The sequence below is a fragment of the Sorex araneus genome, chromosome X (assembly GCF_027595985.1).
Source record: "Sorex araneus isolate mSorAra2 chromosome X, mSorAra2.pri, whole genome shotgun sequence".
Lineage (NCBI taxonomy): Eukaryota > Metazoa > Chordata > Mammalia > Eulipotyphla > Soricidae > Sorex > Sorex araneus.
The window spans coordinates 331,338,804-331,359,422 of record NC_073313.1 but is presented as its reverse complement, the minus strand read 5'-3'; positions in this window follow the sequence as shown (position 1 = coordinate 331,359,422).

Sequence of the window (20,619 nt, the reverse complement as noted above, 5' to 3'; positions counted from 1 at the left end):
ATACCAACAGCTCTGACTGTAAAAGGTTGTTGTGAGGATATGAAAAGATGCATCAGGTAAAGTGCTTGGCAAGATGTCTGCATTTACTCTCCCTTACTGTTGGTGGGAATGCCGACTGGTCTAGCCTTTTTGGAAAACAATATGGGTACTCTTCAAGAAACTAGAAATTGAGCTCCCATATGCCATATCAATACCACTCCTGGGAATATATTAAGGAGGCGCAAAAAACACACAGCAGAAACACCATCTGCACTTTCATGTTCATTGCAGCAGTATTCACAATAGACAGAATCTGGAAAAAACCCAAGTGCCCAAGAACAGACCACTTAGGAAAAATGAAGTCATGAAATTCTCTTATAAATGGATGGACATGGAGAGTATCGCGTTGAATGAAACAAGTCAGGAGGAGAGGGACAGACATAGAATGTTGCACTCATTTGTGGAACATAAAAAAAAACATAGTATGAGACTAACACCCAAGAACAGTAGAGACACAGGCCAGGAGGATTGGTCCACTGTTGGCAGTCTGCTTCAGGTGATGGAGAAGGCAGTTGGACTAGAGAAGGAACCACTGTGGCAATGATAGTTGGAAATGAGCACTCTGGATAAAAACTGCATGCTGAAAGTAGGTAATGGAACAAACAAGATAACCTCTCAGTGTGTTTTTGCAAATTATAATGTCCAAAAGGAGAGAGAGAGAGAGAAAAGTGCATCCCACAGAGGCAGCCTGGAGGTGAGAGGGTGGTGGGAGGGAAACTGGGGTCACTGGTGGTAGGAAATGTATACTGCTGGAGGGATGGGTGTTGGAACATTGTATGACTGAAAACCTATCATGAACAGCTTTGTAATTGTGTATCTCAAATGACTCATAAATAAATAAATAAATAAAAGATGTCTGCATTTAGCAGGGATCTAATGTATACCAGTTTTTACTATCATCCTATCTTGCTCCATGAAATCTTAACTAACCTTGAGATAATTGCTCCTGTGTCATATCTTCCAGTTAGCATTTCTTGATAAACCCGATGTTTTTCCACTTTCCTTACTCTTGGAGTTTCTCTTTAAATGTACTTTTGTGTACCAATTTGCTTCCATCTGACACTGTTCCTTAAGAGCTATGCCTCACTCATTTTTAAATCCTTTTCTACAATGTTTTGAAATTTGCCTGGAATAACAATAATCTTACTTGCTAGTTACCCTCCCCACCCGGAGTAGAGCTCCCATGGCCGAAGACCTTCGGAGCCTAGCCACAGCCAAGCTCAAGGCCTCTCTCCACAGGTTTTGACAAACCTCACACATGAAGGTACCAGTAGAGGAACCCAGGTGTGTGGGACCCAGGGCTGAGACCTCCAAGCCTGCTTGTATCGGTACTGGACCTCTTCCACCCAGATTCCCCATTCTCCAGTAGCTAAGCGGTCATACCCAGGGACTAACCCCAGTGCCATGTAATCCCACCAATGGCCAACATCCAGAGACTATAATACCAAGCTCCTGGAAGACTTATAGCCTACTTCTTCCTCTGGGAGAACATGGCAAGCTACTGAGAGTTTCCTGCCCACATGGGAGAGCCTCGCAAACTCCCCATGGCGTATTCATATGCCAAAACCATGATAGGTCTCATTCTCCTGACCCTGAAAGAGCGTCCAATGTGGCACCATTGGAAAGGACGAGTAAAGAGAGGCTTCTAAAATCTCAGAGCCAGGACGAATGGAGACATTACTGAGACCGCTCAAGAAATTCGACGATCAACAGGATGATGATAATGATGATGATGATGATGATGATGACGACGATGAAACACAGGAAGGATCCTAGCAATCAGTATGTTAAAGAACCTTGTTGATGGAGGAGAATGGGCACCGGTGGAGGGACATAAACCAAATCCAAACATGAAAGTTCATAAGTTTGTAACTGTACCTCACGGTGATTCACTAATAAAAATATTTTAAAAAAGAAAAAAAAGGAACCTTGTTGATTCTTACTATCAAGTGAATTGGGGACCCAGGGGCCTAGAACAAACCCTGGAATAATGTATTGCTTTGCTGTTCCACATAACATGTAAGGTCATAGCACACATTGTTGTCTTCCTGACTCTACTTCTACTCGAACATCTAAAAGCACAGTGTGTATTCTTTATCTATTACTGCAAACAGATTATCCCCAAATGTAGCAGCTTAAAGCAATAAAAATATGCTATCTCACAGCATTTCTAAGGGTCAGAAATCTGGAGCGATGAGCAGCTTCTTTCCAGGCTCCAGGTTTATTGTGGATGAGTTCACTTGTTGGCTAAGGTAGTTTCTGAAGGCTCAACAAGGGCTTCTGATCAACTCTAATCTCTCAGGATGATGGTGCCAGGCTCAGATGATGGAGACATCAGTTCCTACTCATTTTGTTGCGAGGTTATGTTTCTATGATTAACAATATGGTAGACAACCTCCCCCGCTTCTGCTACATGCATTATCATATATACTATACAATAAATCCTGATGTAATTTGTAGGATACCACAAGTCTCTGTTTAGCAAAAGGTGGGCAACATAGAAGATATATTTAAATCCATATTAAAAATTTTCTGTAACAGTGCTTAAAACTTTCCTCTCTACAAAGACTGGAAACAAATAGTACTGAAAGCTAGCAATGGGGTTAATAGAATGAAGATGTTTTGATCTTCAAGAGTCGAGAAATTCTGATCACTCCTAGAGTTGGTTAGAATCAGGAAAGCATAACAGGAAAGAATTATTATCTCAGGATCCCCATGGGAGAAATGGAATAATGGAAATAGAGATGGTCTGGCACATCTTATTGAGGACCCCAAAGAAGGACTATGTCCTACCATGTAAGTGTCTGGTAAATGTATCAGCAAATGCCTCCACCCCCATCTGAGAAGCAGATGGCCTATGAAGAGTCCATCTACGGGCCATTTGAATGATCTGTGAAGAGTCCGTCCATTTGGAATTTTTACTTTTATGACAGAAACTCTTTGGCTTAGAGAAAATATATAATTTTAAAAGATTTTTTTAAAGAAAGGGGAAAATATTAAATACAAAATCTGGAATTCCAATGAGGTAAGTTTTGTTTTATTATTGTGAACTGAAAGAGCCCAATAACCTGGACATTCCCACTCTGATTACAGTCTTCTGCCAGGTAAGAGACCAGGACAGAAGCATTTTGCTTCATTCTACCTGTCAGGAAAGTCACTGTTCTAAGAGGCTCCGCCTCTCAGGGAGCTATGCCAAACCAGATCAAAAGAACTTTCTCAGAACACTCTTTCTTGGAGATTCAGTCACCCTTGATCAATGTCCTTGTGTTACTTAGGATTCTTTTCTTTCTTTTTCCACTGAAAGGGATAGTATTTAAGGCACCTTGAATTTTCACATTTTCTTTCTTTTATTCTAGAATGGAGGACCTCGGCACCCAGCCACAGCCATGCTCAGGCCACTCTTCACACGTTCGGACGAGCCTCATGCATGGGGGAGCTGGCAGAGGAACCCAAGTGTGTGGGACCTGGAGCTGAGATCTCCAAGACTGCTCGGATCGGGACTGGACCTTTTCCACCCAGATCCCCCATTTTCCAGTAGCTAGGCAGTCACACCCAGAGACTTCCCCCAGTGCTGTGTAATCCCATCAATGGCCAACATCTAGAGACTAAAAAACCAAGCTCCTGGAAGCTAATAACATCTAAAGCCTAGTTCTCCCTCTTAGAGAACCTGATAAGCTACTGCGAGTCAATTGCCCACTTGGGAGAGCCTGGAAAGATCCCCGTGGCATATTCATATCCAAAATACAGTAACAAATATATACATACCTCTTGGAGAGCACGACCACCCACACATCAAAGCCTGGCAAGCTACCCGTGGCATATTCGATATACCAAAAACAGTAACAATAGGTATCATTCCCTTGACCCTGTAAGAACCTCCAATTGTTGGGAAAGATGAGTAAGGAGAGTCTGCTAAAATCTCAGGGCTGAGTGTAATAGAGACATTGGTGCCCGCTCAAGTAAATCAATGAACAACGGGATGACAGTGATACAGTGATATTCTAGAATTCCATGCTTCAAGTTAGACATGGAAATTTCTAATATCTTATTTCAATCATGGAATTTTTATAATGTTCTAATAAATGTCACAGAGAAACACAGCCCAGGAAGGTCTTCTAGGTCTGCTCATGTGCATATTCATGTCAATAGTTAAGCTAACAGATAGTCATGAAGGCGGCCACTAGCCCAAGGCAACTCAGAGCAGGTTGATTTAAGAGTCCAGATGGGAATCCTTGTCCTGATACTTAATCTAGCCCTCATGTATCTCCAGAACCAATCACATATTGTTACCTGTTCTCAATTTGACCTTTCCCTATGATTCTTGCCCCTCGGATCCAGCCACAATTCCTCTTGTCTGACAAATTTACTAAATCAACTTATTTTCCACTTTCATCAGATTTGTTCTCTCGTCAGACTTCTCGTTCAGTATCACGAAAAAGAAAAAAAAAATCAGGGATTCCTGGAATATCCCCAGGGCTGGCTCAGAGCTTATCCTACCTCCTTTTCCAATTACCTCTCCCATATTTGAGCCAGCAATGCTTGATCAGCTTCCCAAAGCCCACTCAGCAGGTCATCTGGACTGCTCGATGATATTCCTCTTGACCTCTCCATGTCCCTCTGGGGATAATGTGAAGCAAGACTCAGAAAGAAACAGAGACATGCCCTCATTCTGAAAGGAAGCCTAAACTCACCAGAGATGTCACTTTCATGAATTTCATTGGCTTTATGCAGTTCCTTATAAATTCATAGTAAAGGTCAACAAAACATTTCTCCATTAAATAAGTAATAGCAAGTGCAGATCTTTTCAGAGCAGTAAAATAGGATTTTACTTATTAATATCAAAATGATATCAAGATTCAAGCAGGCCATAAGAAATAAAGTTGAACATAAAGTATGTCCAGTTAAAGAAATTCCTAGCACTATAAAAATAACTTTTTCTTTAAAAGTTCCAAATAGGTCAAGATTGTGTTGTGTATTGATTACTTATGCTGTCATAACAAAGTGCTGCAAACTTTGTGACTTAAAAATAACAAAAATTTTTTCCTTTCCCGACTTTAGATGCTACATCCTGAAGTCAAGGTGTCTCAGGACTGTGTTCCATCCACACCTCTGGGTCAAATCCTTCTTTAGCTCTTCCGACTCCTGGCAGTGTCTTGCAGTCTTTAGTAATAGTGGACTCAAAGCTGCGCTATCACCATCTGCCTTTCCTTGTAGCAGGCTGCTCTAATCCCATTGGATTAGAGTCCATCCTAGTAGCTTTGTCTTAAATTGCATATATCTTTAACATCCTATATTTTCAGAAGGTTACTGTCACAGATGGTGGGAGTAGGACAACAGCATATTTTTGAGAAAGTGGGAGACACAATTTAATTCCAAACAAGTTTATTGGCATACACTTTAACAAGTATATTAGCTTACACTTATTTGTGATAGACTACATTATAGCTGTTAAAAAGGAACTGTGAAATTAATCTCAACTCTTAGAAATCTAGATACAAGGACAATGGCCATCGTTGGGACAAGGGTATCACTGGAAAATTTTATTTGGAGTCATTTGTGGGTGCTAATAATATTTCCTCTTAACTTAGTCACATGGGTATATTCCATATAAAGGAGAAAAACATTCAGTTGAAAAATTTATATGTTGCATAAAGATTAGACATTTAGCAACACACACACTTTGCTGAATGTGTAGTATATTTCAGTGGCAAGTTAATTAGGACATAATGCTGTAAAAGTATATTGATTGACATGGAAATAGAGTCGTGATATATTACTGAATGGAAAAACATCAGGTTACAAACCAATATTGCAATATGATTCCCTTGGAGGAGAAATATCTGCACACATCTATAAAGAATACGCCCTCTGGGGCAAAATAAAATGCTCTCACTCTGCTCAGAATGGAAAGAAAATGAGCACGTTCTTCTCTTTCAATTATTAGTGTTTTCTGATTTTTAAATAAATCTATTATATATAGACCACATTAAATTTCAGAATAGAATGAATTAATCAGTAATGAAGGTTAGAAGCTACAACTATTATGAAAAGTTATTAATTTAGATATTTATCCTGTACCATAATATAAAATGTACATGAAAGGATTAGCTTAATAAATTTAATTCAAAAAAGTTAAGAGGGGCCGGAGCGATAGCACAGCGGGTAGGGCATTTGCCTTGCATGCGGCCGACCTGGGTTCGATCCCCGGCATCCCATATGGTCTCCTGAGCACCGCCAGGAGTAATTCCTGAGTGCAGAGCCAGGAGTAACCCCTGAGCATCACTGGGTGTGACCCAAAAATAATAATAAAAAAAACATCAAAAAAGTTAAGAATTAAAGGAAAACACTGATGAAAATTAAGCTGATTTCAGACTACTGAAGGTTTTACTAAGGAAATAAACAATAGATGACATCCTAGGGGATAGATTTTTCTACATTAGGGTTTAAAACAATTTGAAGTCAGTAAAATCGTAAAAACTAAAAGATAAATGCCAAATCAGGAAAAATTTCCTGACAAGTATTGCAAACAAAAGGTCAAGATCCTTAATGTATGAAATACTATTACAATGTAATAAGGAAAAAACTATTACTTCAAAAGAGTGGGCAAGGGCTGGAGCAATAGCACAGTGGGTAGGGCGTTTGCCTTGCACGCAGCTGGACCGGGGTTCGATTCCCAGCATCCCATATGGTCTCCTGAGCACCGCCAGGAGTAATTCCTGAGTGCAGAGCCAGGAGTTACCCCTGAGCATCGCCAGGTGTGACCCAAAAAGCAAAAACAAAAAAAAGTTTGGACTATAATATGTAAATTTATTGGGGCTGGAGAGATAGCACAGCGGGTAGGGCGTTTGCCTTGCACGCGGCCGACCCGGTTCAAATCCAGCATCCCATATGGTCCCCTGAGCACGGCCCGGGGTAATTCCTGAGTGCAGAGCCAGGAGTAACCCCTGTGCATCGCCAGGTGTGACCCAAAAAGAAAAGAAAAGTGGGCAAACAGGCAAATAGAAAATTCACAAAAAGAAATGTAAATAAGTCAATAAAATTTACCTTAATTATTCTCACCAGTAATCAAAGAAAAGTCATCTTAAAACCATGTGATTCCATTTTGCCTATCAAATTAGCCACAATCACGAAGTACAAACATTGAGGTTGGATTAGTAGCTTAGTTTAAGAACTCGGGTAAATACTGACTCTGGAACTATCTTGAGCTTTGTATGATTATTCATTCTACTACATTTTGTCCATAGTTGCTTTGTTGCCTTATAATAAATATGGGTCAATCCGCATGATTTCACAAAACAATTTTTCCCTCTTCTGATTTTTCAATCTGCCTGACATTTGTTAATGCAGCAGCCAGGATAGCCCCAGACTCGAGGTCAGGAAAATGACATCATTGGAAATCAACTCAAGTGTAGAGTGTAGTGTTGATCAGCTATTTCCTGTACTGGTAGAAAAATTCACAAGGTTGAACTCACAATACACCTAAAAGCGTACAATAAATCATTTTCATGACTTGCTGAATAAATTACCAAAATGTTTTAGATAGAGATTACTTTCAAGTTGTTTGGGAGTGGGGAGGTAGGAAATAAGTGCTAAACATGGCAAAGCTCCAGAGGCACTTTCATCATCACTGGCTAAATGCCATGCTCTAGGGATCCAGCTGACCTAATAAAAATGCTTCCAATGTTCATTAACCTAAAGAGCATGTGGGGGTCAAGGGAGGATGAGAGAAGCGGAAATATTAAGACAAAAGACTAGGATTTTATGTCAAGCAGGTAAAATAGAAGAGTAAATTCAGTAAGGAGTGTTTGAGAAGAGTTGAAGTTGCTCAGATGGAAATGCCACTTCATATGCGACACCTTCTCAGGGACCCCCAGGCTCCTCATTTTATCCCTGTTGCTGACCTTATCTCAGTCATGCTCAGGTGAGAGTTGGGAATTGTGGTAACTGGAACTTTCTCTGTTTCATATGCACACACATCAAATATTATCTCGAGAATAAGTACATGCACTGTAGCTGTCTGTAGCACTATCATCCCGTTGTTCATCGATTTGCTCAAGTGGGCACCAGTAACATCTCCATTGTGAGACTTATTGTTACTGTTTTTGGCATATTGAATATACCACGGGTAGCTTGCCAGGGTCTGCCGTGCGAGCAGGATACTCTTGGTACCTTGCAGGGCTCTCCAAGAGGGACAGAAGAATCGAACCAGGACCAGCCACATGCAAGGCAAACACCCTGCCCACTGTGCTATTGCTCCAGTAATTATATGTTCTATATATACTAGAGTACATAGTACATAAAGCATGTATTTCGTTTTCTTGTTTTTGGGTTTAAGGCCACATCCAGAGTGCTAAGGGCTTACTCCTGGCTCTGTGCTCACGGATCATCTCTGGCAGAGCTCAGGGTACTAGATTAGGTGCTAAGGATTGAACTTGGCCAGTTCTATGTAAGGCAAGTGTCCTACCCACTGTCCTATCTCTCCATCCCCCAAATATACATATTTCCAATATTCTTAAGTTTGTCTGTGATCTGAAAAGTATTATGTTAAAAATTCCAACTACACATAATTAATTTATTTGTGTGATATTATGTGTAAATAAATATTTCTAAAAAAACCTTTTTTAATTTATTAATTAATTTAATTTATTTATTTAATTTTGCTTTTTGGGTCACACCCAGCAATGCAGAGGGGTTACTCCTAGCTCTGCACTCTGGAATTATCCCTGGAGTTGCTCAGGGGACCATATGTGATGCTGGGAATCGAACCTGGGTTGGCTGTGTGCAAAGGTACCCACTGTGCTATTGCTGTGCCCTACCCACTGTGCTATTGCTCCAACACCAAAAAAACTCAAGAAACTGTCTTTCCATTCCCTTTGTCGATGCTGCTGCTGTCTTAGCTATGATACTTGGAGTTTGGGACTCATACAAAAGGTTGCAGTGCTCACACATTTGGGTGCAGTACCTCAGAGATCATACACTTGTATGCTCAGGAATCACAAAGTACTGCTAGGGATCAGCCCATGAGATAGGCACTCTAACAATGAGTGATATATCTAAGGCCCCAATAGATATTTTGGCAGATACAGAGGATAGACTCTAAAGTCACAAATGTCCAAATATCCATTTAAGAATCAGAACATTCACTAAACATTCAAATGGCAAACAGGATTTGTTAGAATACTCCCTGTATTTATATTAAAGAAATCGCCGGATGGAAGAATGAACAATTTGTGCTTTGGGAAAATTCCAAGCTCAGATTATTTTCCCTGAAGATACAATCTTTTGGAACCTGTGAAGACAAGAGAATAATGCAGTTATTCAGCTTCTTCATCACAGGCCGGCAGGAATCAGGGGCTTTTTCCCCTGCAGCTCCATCATTAGTCAAGGGAGGGCAAGTAGGATCTGGCCATGCAACTGTCTTGCCTCCTTAAGACACAGGCAGTTCATGTCCACCACTAAATCTTCCATTTGGCTTCTTCCATGTCTCCTTTTCATGTGCCCCAAGAAGGTTCTTCCTCCCAGAGACCTAAAGGCAGGAGAGCATGCCCAAGAGGAAGCCAAGGTCATTTTTTTGGTCCTCTCAAGCTTTGCTCAGGAGGCGCTGGGAGCCCACCAGTGATTCTACCAGTGATTCTTGGTCAACCCAGCCTGTGGCTCAATGTTAAGGTTTAAGGAGGCAATGCGGCTGGGGTTTTGTCATGCCAGGGATACTAGGGCCACCCCAAAGGTGCTCAGGTCTCCAGGCTGCACATGGAAATGTTTGGGCACCATGTGGTGTTGGGAGTCTGACAAAGTCAGGTGGATGCTAGGCAAGAGCCCTAACCACTGTACCATCTCCTTGCTTCAGCCACAATTATCTTTTGAACCTAATCTCAGACATAACAGCCCTCCTGAAGCTTCTCATTCCTATTCAGTTCTTTAAAGAGCAAAGTTTTGCCTGTGAGAAATTTGCACTCCGTGACCTTTGTTCCCCCTTCAGGCAACAAGTCCTGTAATTAATGGCAAGCCATTAAAGATTATCCTATTCCAATAAGAACAAGATAAGCTTGCACTCTGCCACTTCAACAATTCAACTACCTATAGTTCTAGGTAATTTACTGCAATACGAACAATACAATAAGTGAAAATATTAAAACAGAAAATTGGGATAAGTGAGATAGATTCGATTTCTGGTACCACCTTTGGTCCCCTGAGCACAGAACCAGGAAGGTTGTGGTAGGCTGCCTCTCAGATAGCAGCGCCTGTGCATTTAATACCTTGTACCTAGAGTCTTACCTCTAGAAAATAGAACATGACAAAACTGGTGACACGTCACATCTGAGATCAAGTTTAAAAGATTGTGAAGTAATTGTCGCTCATGCCTAGCAGACATTCAACTGGGTCAGACTCCCAGTATCACATGGTCCCTGTACATCTCCAGATACAGCTCTGGAGACCTGAGTACCTTTGGGGTGGCCATCATAAGCCCAACACCTCAGGAACCAAAAGGCATTGTCTCCTTGGCCTCTACATTGAATCACAGGCTGGGTTGACCAAGAATCACTGGTGGGCTGGGTCCACCTGAGCAAACCCAGTTAGCAAAAAGCTAACTGTGGCTTCCCTTTGGGCCTGTTCTCCTTTTCTCCTCCAGTGTCGTTTGTTCTCAAGCTTGCAAGATGCCATGTTGTAAGCTGCTATGTGGAAAGGTCCCCATAGCCAATAACTGATAAAATCTCTCACCAACATTCAGAGAGGATCTATAGTCTTCCATCAGCCCCATGAGAGATGTTGGGAGTGAATCCTCCCCTAGTTGAGCCTTGAGGTAACTATACCCTTGTATGACCAAGTGATCTCAGTCTTGTGAGAAATCCCCAGAAAGCCCCCAGGAAGCTAAGCCCAGGTTTTTAAACTCACAGAAATGGAGTAAAAAATAAGTATTTCTTGTTTGGGGGTCATTTTTATGTTATTCTTATTATGCATAATAACACCCCCATATACATTTAATTCCTGAAAATCATCACCACTTTGATGTTACTTAGCATCTACGGAAACTTGAAAGAGATGATTCATGGCCTCTGCCTATCCAAGGTCCTGTGAGAATTATGCTCCTCAACATCCTACTTTCACTCTTCAATAGCAATTTTGAGGAGTTTTTGGTGGAAAAGCAGGTGCCTTGAATGCAGGAAAGGTCTAACGGGTGTCTTTACTAGGCAACCACCAACTTCCTGTGTTCACAAACACTTGGAACATGGCCTGAAACCTCCCTGGCACAGCCACTTGATTTTGTGGCCCAAAGAGGTCGGCTCCACCCCTCAGGTGCAGACTCCGTTTAGTTCAGTCTGGGAGAACCAAGAATCAAAACGTTTCCATTTACAAGTTTAAAAAGAGAACTCTGAATCTCATGGGATCTTGCTTCACTTGGTCTCTCTGGGTAAGTTTCTTGGGCAGCAACGGAAACTGAATAAGTCTGGGGGAGGGTTGGTTAAAAGAATCAAATTAAACATTAATTATATTAATTATCGATTGCTACATAAAAATTATCCAAACTTAGCGGCTTAAAACAACAACTTGGAAACTTCGAAGTGCTTCAGACCTGAAAGTGCTTACTGCAGAACCTGGCAGCTCTCAGCACAGAGCGGCTATTATTATCATCCATCATCCACGTTCTCCCCTGTGCTTAGCTACAAAGGGGCCAGCACAAAATCTCAGGCAGAACATGAGTCAGACAAATCTAGATCCAATTTCTGTGCTATCATCTATTGTTTGTACTTCAGCTTCTTCAGATAGGGGGACAGCACATTGCTTCAACCAGAGGGTATTGAGAAGCATCTGACAGTACGTTGAGAAATCCAAAGATTATAAATACACACATACATACACACACACACACACACACACACACACACTAGCATAGCTGGATGCCAAAAACATTTTAAAATCAGAGTTACCTCTCTGGAAGGCACTGTTAATGGATAAAGTGGTAAAGAGCAGATTAAGTTATTCTTAAGATTCAGGTCTTCCCTTGGGGTAAGTGTCTTCAGTGCTTCTGTTCATGTCAGTTACCTGGTAAAGTTTGTGGGTTCTGTGGCCTATAGACTATCACCTCAAAAATGCTTCAAGCTCTCAGTTCCTGGAAAAGCTAATAGGGTTCTTGGGAAAGAGACCGAGTTGTCCTACTGTGGCCTGAGCACAGAGCTGTCTGCATATCTGTGCAAGGGTGCGTTCATGATTTTTGAATAAATTCTTTGACCCCAGCAGAAAGCGTTTATTTTAACATTTATGTGCTATAAGACATAATTACTTTACATGGAATTGTTTAGTCTATTTAGATACTGATTTACAAAGTTGTTGACAAAAAAACATTTCAGGCATAAAATGTTCCAACTCCACTCCAATCCCACCATCAGTATCCACATCTGTCCAGCAATGATCCCAGGTTCCCTCCTGCCTGCACCCCCATCTTGTCTCCTTGACACAGTTTTTGGAATTTTGGGATGCCTCCCAGTGGTGCTCAGAGCTTACTCCTGTCTCTCTGCTTAGGGATCACTCCCGCAGGTTCAGGGGATTGTATGTGGTGCCAAGGGCCAAACCCAAGTCTGCCACATGCAAGACAAACACCCTACCTGCTGTACTATCTCTCCAGCTACTTGACAAATATATTTTTAATTTAAATTGTTATGGTAACTTAATTATAATTAATTAATAGCAGCATTGGTTCTAGTGGTTTAGATAAGATAGATACCTCTATTCTATGTCCTGATAAGTCCGTGGCTCCAGATCACCTTTATTTCCTCCAGATCATCTCTTCCTGCTTACCCATTTTTTCTCTCCCTCCCTGAAATTTTCATTTTTCTAATTTAGTTCCAAGTATTTCCCCACCTTTAATACCTTCCATTCCATTGCATTGTTATTCTATATACCACTGAATAGTGGGAATATCTGTACTTTTAACTTATTTCACTAAACATGAAACCTTCCAGTTCCATCCAAGTTGCAACAAATTGTATCATTTCATCAACACTGTAGCTGCATAATATTCCATTGTGTATATATACCACAACTTCATCATCCATTCATCTATTTTTGAACACCTGTGTTATTGTCATATCCTGACTATTGTACCAAGTGCTTTAATTGACAGAAGTATGTATATATCTTTTTTGAATGAATGTTTTTGTGTCTTAGGTATAGATACTAAAAAGTGGAATTGTTGGGTCACATGGATGCTCTATTTCTACTTTTTGAGAAAGCTCCATACTGTTTTTCATAGGGCCTAAACTAGACACCATTCCAACATGAAATGAAATGAAAGTTCCTCTTTCATTTCCCCTCCAGCACTAGTTGTCTCTGTTCTCTTTCATATATGCCACTCTCACTGGTGTGAGATGGTACCTCATTTAATCTTAATTTGGACTTCCCTGAAAATAAGCAGCGATGAATCCTCTTTTCATGCCTATAGCTGCCCGTCCTTCAATTTTCTCTTCCCATTTTTATAAGGTTGTTGGATTTGTTGTTGTCAATCTTTGTGATTTTTATATCTCAGATATAGAATTGATTTGTGTTGTTTCAATTATTTTTTTATTTTGCCATGGTCACCGTTGAATACGACAGAGAGTCATGTGTGCCAGTGAAGGGGTTTGTTGTGCTTCCGGCTGCTAGTGAGAGAGGTTCAGCATGCTACACAAGGTCCCACGGAGGAATGCCCAAGAATGGCCTCACCTGAGCATCAGTCATCCAAGGAGACTAAGAGTTGATGGGCAAATGCCCTGATTAGGGGTCAGGAGTAAGCACAATTGACGAAGCCTGGTCCTTGTTGGGAGATAACAAAAAGGTAGCCATTACTTTCCTTCTCATACAGATCCTCTGCTTAGCTGCGTTTCTGAAATGTTCACAGTCTGTTGGCGGGGACATTGAAACATTTGGAAATTACAAAGTCTTAAAATTTTACGATAGGATTTAGTGAAGTTTTTAAAACAAAATTTTTTGACAGTCAAGTTGTTAACCAGCTGCCATTACCACTTGCCCCTGAGCCCTGGGGCTGCCAGAGCAATTGTGAGTCTATGGTTGTGAAATGATTAGTCTGCCCAGTGAGTCTCCTGTCAGCTTTCTGAAAGAAACTCTTTTCCAGACCCAGACTTCAGGCTGTTGCCAGGGTTTTCAGCTGATGATTCAAGTTTTGCCCTTGGAGCATGAACAGACATTGACCTTCATGAGCAAGAACTCCTTACCACCTCTGTCCTGGATGGACTTATCTGCTTACCACACAGCACAGAACAAATACAACCATCTAGCAGTACATGACCTGATGGCCTTCCTTTCTAAGTCCTAGTTCTCTAAAGTCTATAAATTCTCCCCAATCAGCAAGTTTTGGGAGTTGGTGCTTTGAATCATCAGCAGCAGATTTCTTCATTCATTCATGTTTTGCTTTTGTTTTTTTTTTGGTTTTTTGCTGTTTTGGGTCACACCCTGTGATGCACAGGGGTTACTCCTGGCTCATGCACTCAGGAATTACTTCTGGCTGTGCTCAGAGGACCATACGGGGTGCTGGAAATCAAACCCGGGTCAGCTACATGCAAGGCAAACGCCCTACCTACACTGCTATTGCTCCAGACCTCATTCATGTTTTAGTTGTGTCTTTTGACTCTCCACTCACCAGAGGTCAACCCACTGAGTTTGGTAACAAAACCTCCTGGTGACAATGAATTTATAAAAATGAAAGGAACACTTTTCTTTTAATTTTTTCAAGGGGGTTGGGACTGATGATAAATGCCCACTGTGGAAACCATAGTAATATTCATGATTTTATGAGCATAAAATGACATAGACTTACTGGGGGAGAAATCAACATCTATTACAAGATTAGAGGTGATTTTAGGAAGATGGTGCCCAATTTCACATGTGCAACTGCAAAAGATATAGTATCAATATGTGAAGCATGATTTTTTCATTTAGATAAAATGACCATTCTTCATTTAATTCTACTTTAATTCTTTGTTTGTTTGTGTCCATGTATTTAAATGAGGCAGTTGCTATTGATGTATCAGCCCCATTAATAAAATAAAAATTTTCAAAAAATTTTTGTGAGGGGTACCAGATATCAAATCCAGTATGTATACAAATCCTCAAGTATGGAAAGGATTCACTTTACTGTGGAGCTACATCTCTGCCTCTGAATATTTTTTTTAATTGTATTCAATGAGTCTGTAGCACTGTCGTGCCATTGCTCATCGGTTTGCTCAAGCGGGCACCAGAAACGTCTCCATTGTGAGACTTGTTGTTACTGTTTCTGGCATATTGAATATGCCACAGGTCACTTGCCAGGCTCGCCGTGCGAGTGGGATACTCTCAATAGCTTGCTGGGCTCTCCGAGAGGGATGGAGGAATTGAACCCGGATCGGCCACGTGCAAGGCAAATACCCTACCCCCGTGCTATTGCTCTAGCCCATTAAATGAGTCTAATTGAATTAATTCCAATTATGGTTTATCTTCCTCCCAACACTCTTAGGATCATAATAAAGCTTTTGAGTATTAATTTTTAAAGGTAAACATTTGACACTGTCTAATAAAATTGGGTGAAGAGGAAGGAAGTCTGCAGAGGTTTTTGGCCCAATCAGAGAGATTGGACCAAAAAAACCTAAAACACCTTTCTAGGCACTGGAGAGATAGTACATTGGGTTAGGGGACTTGCCTTGCACGTGACTGAAACAGGTTAGATCCCAAGCGTCCCATATGGCCCCCCAAGCACCACCAGGAGTAATTCCTGAGTGCAGAGCCAAGAGTAATTTCCTGAGTTCTGCCAGGTGTGGCCCAAAAATTAAAAAATTAGAAAATAAAACATTTTTCTCTTTGGCTGTGAAAAGCCATGCAGTTCCTAACTATTTACCTTATAGCCCTCAATACAACTACAAAAAGAGACAAAATAACTGCAACAGCTACAAAAGACAGAAGCAAACTAACTAAAAATCTTATAAGGTTTTGCCCCTTAATTTGAACGTCTCATGTGGAGAATTATTATCTCAGAGATAATGAGAGCTATTGAGTTCAAAATAACTTTTGTTTTTGTTAATCCAGGATGTTAGTAATTACCATAAACATGTCAAAGACAAATGTCTTATTAATTTGTTTTTTAGTTATTGGGGAAAGGATTGGGCCACTCTCTCGGTTGCCTCAGGGCTCACTCCTGGCTCTGTGCTCAGCGATCACTCCTGGTGGTGCTCAGGAGACCAAACCCTGTGCTGAGGATGGAGCCAGCTTGGTCATGTACTCAATCTTACCCACTGTGCTCTGCTTCTAGCCCCAGGTTTTCTTACTTTAAAATGCTGAACGTATAAATATATCTTCTGCTGAGAGTAGCCCACTTCCCCAGAGGGAAGAGAGGAAGAGTTAATCAGAACTGTCTCTGTAATGGCTCCTCCAGGCGGGCTCAACTTAAACAGCGCTTTCCTCCTCGCCGCAGTGACATTTTATTTTAATTATAATTATAGTAAATGATATTGCAGGGCCTGGGGTTGGTTCAGACAGCCATATGTAGCTCCTGAAGCTAAAGAGTGTGACCCCTGGTGAACTCTACAACTACAAACGTGTGGATGCCATGGCCAGGTGTGCTAGCATTACAGGCAAGCAGGCATGCACCCAGCCCCCAGGTCCTCTCAGCAACAACTCCTACAAAGGGAAAGAAAGAAGAGAAAAAAAGTACTGTATACTTTGAAGTAATAAATTCAGCATTGATGATACAGTTATTTGGGGTGTTTGAGTGTATGTGTTTATGTTGATAATCTAAAGTTCAACACGGTAGTCTGGTAAGAACTGTGAAAAAACTATGTTCTTCTTAAGAACATAGTTCTTAAGAACTATGCGCTCTACAATGCATTCTGTAACATAATTAAACACTTTTGCTCAACCTTTCAATATTCTATAAAATCACAGAGGCTAACTTTCAATCTTTACGAATGTTACAGATTGGCAGGATGTAATAACTACTTACTTTCTGTTATCAGTCAATTTAAGAATATTTAGTGCCTTTGAAGAACTACTTTATAAATTAATATTTCTTATAACTGTGTTGAACTTTTTAAATAAGGTCTCTAAATTTTGGGTGCAGTTTTGAGCATAAACAATTCAAAACCAATTTTAAAAGTTCAATTATATATGTGATGAGGCTTTAAAATGTGTGACTGTTGGAAATGAAACCCTGAAATAGGCAGCCTTGAAGCGGAAGACATATGCACCGAGCCCGTTAAATCTGATTTATTAATGTGACTTACAGCTTATACACTTACAGGTTATAGCACAGGTCCTCAGTTGTTTACTATAATGTTTTCAGAATTATTTATAAACTTTGTATAATTTTTAAATTTTTATAAGAGTACAGGTTTTATAAGTACACAAGCTTGCAAGGTGAAAATAAAACTCATTTGCCTGATAGTTGATTAAAAAGAAAAAAAGTTCAATTAAAGTAAGACTTTGTACTTTGACCACAATAACTACAACACCAAAACCACTTGTTTTTTAATTTTCAGAAAATTACAGTGATTTAAAACAAAGCTTGCAAATATAAATAGTAAAATTTATCACATAATTTTTTAGCTTTTTATAGTCAGAGAACATAAAAAAACTAAATAAGAGGGTGATAACTATTCTTTAATTGTGCTCTGGAATATGATTTCTTTTAAATTATTTAAGGTGTGGCACAATACATCTAATTGGTATTTACTACACAAACCATTTTATTGTGTATAATTAAGTAATATTATGTACATTCACATTGTTTTGCAATCAATTTTGAGAACTTTTTCATCTTTCAAAACGGAAAACCTAGGCTTATGAAGAAAAATTGCCCATTTTTCACCCTCATCCCTGCCTCTGGAAATCCCCTTCTTTCTATCTCTATGAATTTGAGTACTCAACTACCTTGTATCATACAATATTTGCCTTCTTTTATTACTGGTTTATTTAATTAGCATAATGCTCTCAAACCTCATCCTTGTTGTATCTTGTGCCAAAGTTTCCTTCATTTTTTAAGGTTGAAAAAACATTCCATATAAATGCATATATGCACACATACATACACACACACATATATATATATATATATATATATCACATTCTAGTTTTTCACTCATCTGTTGATGAACACTTGGCTCACTTCCACTTCTGGTTATTGTGGTGAATGCTGCTATGAATGTGGGAATGCAATGATTTCTTTGAGATCTTGCTTTAAGTTATTTTGGGTACATATCCAGAAGTGGAATCCTGGATCCTACGGTAATTCTATTTTCAATTATTTGAGGAACCACACCACTGTTTTCAGCAGTGACTGTTGTGTTTTGCATTGCCATCAATCAGTGGTCTGGCAGGGTCCCACCACAAGGGCCCCAATTTCCCCACATCTTCACTAACATTTGTTTTCTAGTTTTCAGAGCTGGTAGTAGTGTGCTTATTTCTTTTAAGTTGCAGTCCTAATGATTTTGAAGTAATATTTCCCAGTATTTTTGTTGTTGTGTTTTAAATATCTTTACTGGCATGACTTTCAGTAAAAAAAAAGTTATTGTTTTTAATTCTGTCCACAGCAAAAATAAGGAAGAAAAATGCAACAAAAATTGAAATAACTCTGGCTTCTTATAAAAAATTTTATCTCTCAATTTTCTTTTTAAATTTGAGGGAGACAGGCTTACAAGTTGAAGTTTTAAGGGTACAATATTCTCAGACTACACTCTTTACCCAAGTGTTAAAATCCCTTCACTCTTGTCCATCGGACCCTTCCCATCTGCTCTCTCCCCACTTGGTAATCTTCTGTCCTCTAAGTCCATTGTTCTGTCCTCTAAGTTCATTGACTTTGGCCATTCCATTAATTTGTTTCTTTATATGACACAAATTCATAAAACCATCTGGCACTTGTTTTTCTCCTTCTGCATTCCCTCAAAAAATTAGTGATTAATCAATATTGAGTAGTTTTTTATGCTTCTAAACCTCTTGTATATCATCTTTGGAAGAAACATCTATTCATGTGTAATAAGTTTTGAAATCAGAAAGTGCAAGAACTCCTACTTTGCATTTCTTCAAGATTATTTTGGTGACATCCTCGTGCATTAAGATTTCATATGTATTTTAGAATTTTAAAATTTTTCTAAAACAATGCCATTGGTAAAGTATTGGTGTTGGAATACTATACACCTAAGACTCAGTCATGAATAACAATGTAATTCACAGTGATCTGATAAAAATATTTTTAAATGCCATTTGGGATTTGATTGAGATAGAATTAAATCCATAGATAATCTTATGTATTTCTGATATCCTGACCGGTTTTTTCCAGTTTATGAACATGGAACTTTATCCTAATTTATTTATGTAATTTTTTTTAGCAACATGTCGCAGTTTTCAGTGAATGTCTTTTATGTTCTTGGATGAATTTATTTCAAGGTATTTTATTCCTTTCAATACTATTGTAAATTAATTTTTTTGCATTTTCTTTTTAGATTGCTAAAAATTAGTGTATAGAAGTTCAACTGATTACTGTAACCTGAAACTTTGATATCCTATTTGGTCTAGTAATTGTTTTATGAAATATTTTAACTTTTCTATATTTAAGATAATTTTATCTGAAAATTGATCATTTTACTTCATCCTTTCCAATTTATATGTTTTCTTTTACTTCTCTGATTGGTCTGACTAGGATTTTCAGTTCTACTTTGAATATATTCATCAATGAGGTCAGCTGGTCCTGGGCTTTTGTTTGTTCAAAGTTTTTCATTATTGATTCAATATATTTACTATGTATAAGTTTGTTCAGGTTTTATATTTCTTCATGATTTATTCCTGGTAGATATTGTGTTTTAGATATTGAATTTTTCCATATAATCCAAAATGTTGTTGTACAATTGTTATTAGTATTCTCTTAAGTTCCTTCTTTATGTAAAAATCAATTGTAATGTCTTCTTAGTCTAAGATTTTATTTTATTTTTTTTTTTTGCTTTTTGATTTTATTTTTTAGTTGCATATTCTTTGGCTTATTTTAATCTCATCAAAAACTTGTTAATCTTGTCAATATTTTCAAATATCCAGTTTTTATTTTTGTTCATTTTCTTTATAGTTATCTCATTCACTTTCATTTATCTCTTCTATAAATTTATTATTTCTTTCCTTATGTTAATTTTGGGCTTAGTGTTCTTTTTCTAGTTTTTGAATGCATAAAGTTATACTATTAATTTGAGATCTCTTTTCTTTTTAATGAGTTCATGGCTATAAACTTCCCCTAATACTACTTTTTGCTAAATTCATCCCATAAGTATGTTGTGTTTTTGTTTTTATTTATGTCAAAATATTTTCTAAGTTTTGAATTTTTTATTCCATTTATTAAAAAGATGTTAAGTTTCCATAATTTTGAATATTTTTCTTTTTTCTTCTGTGACTTGTTTATAGTATACTTTCACTGTACTAGAAAGAATACCCTGTATGACTCAGTCTCTTTAAATTCATTAATACCTATTTTGTCCTGAATATATTGTCTATTCTGGATAAGGTTTCATGTGAAACAGAACAATATTTGTTCTATTGTTAAGTTGAATGTTCTTTATTGTTCACTAGGTTCCATAGGTTTAT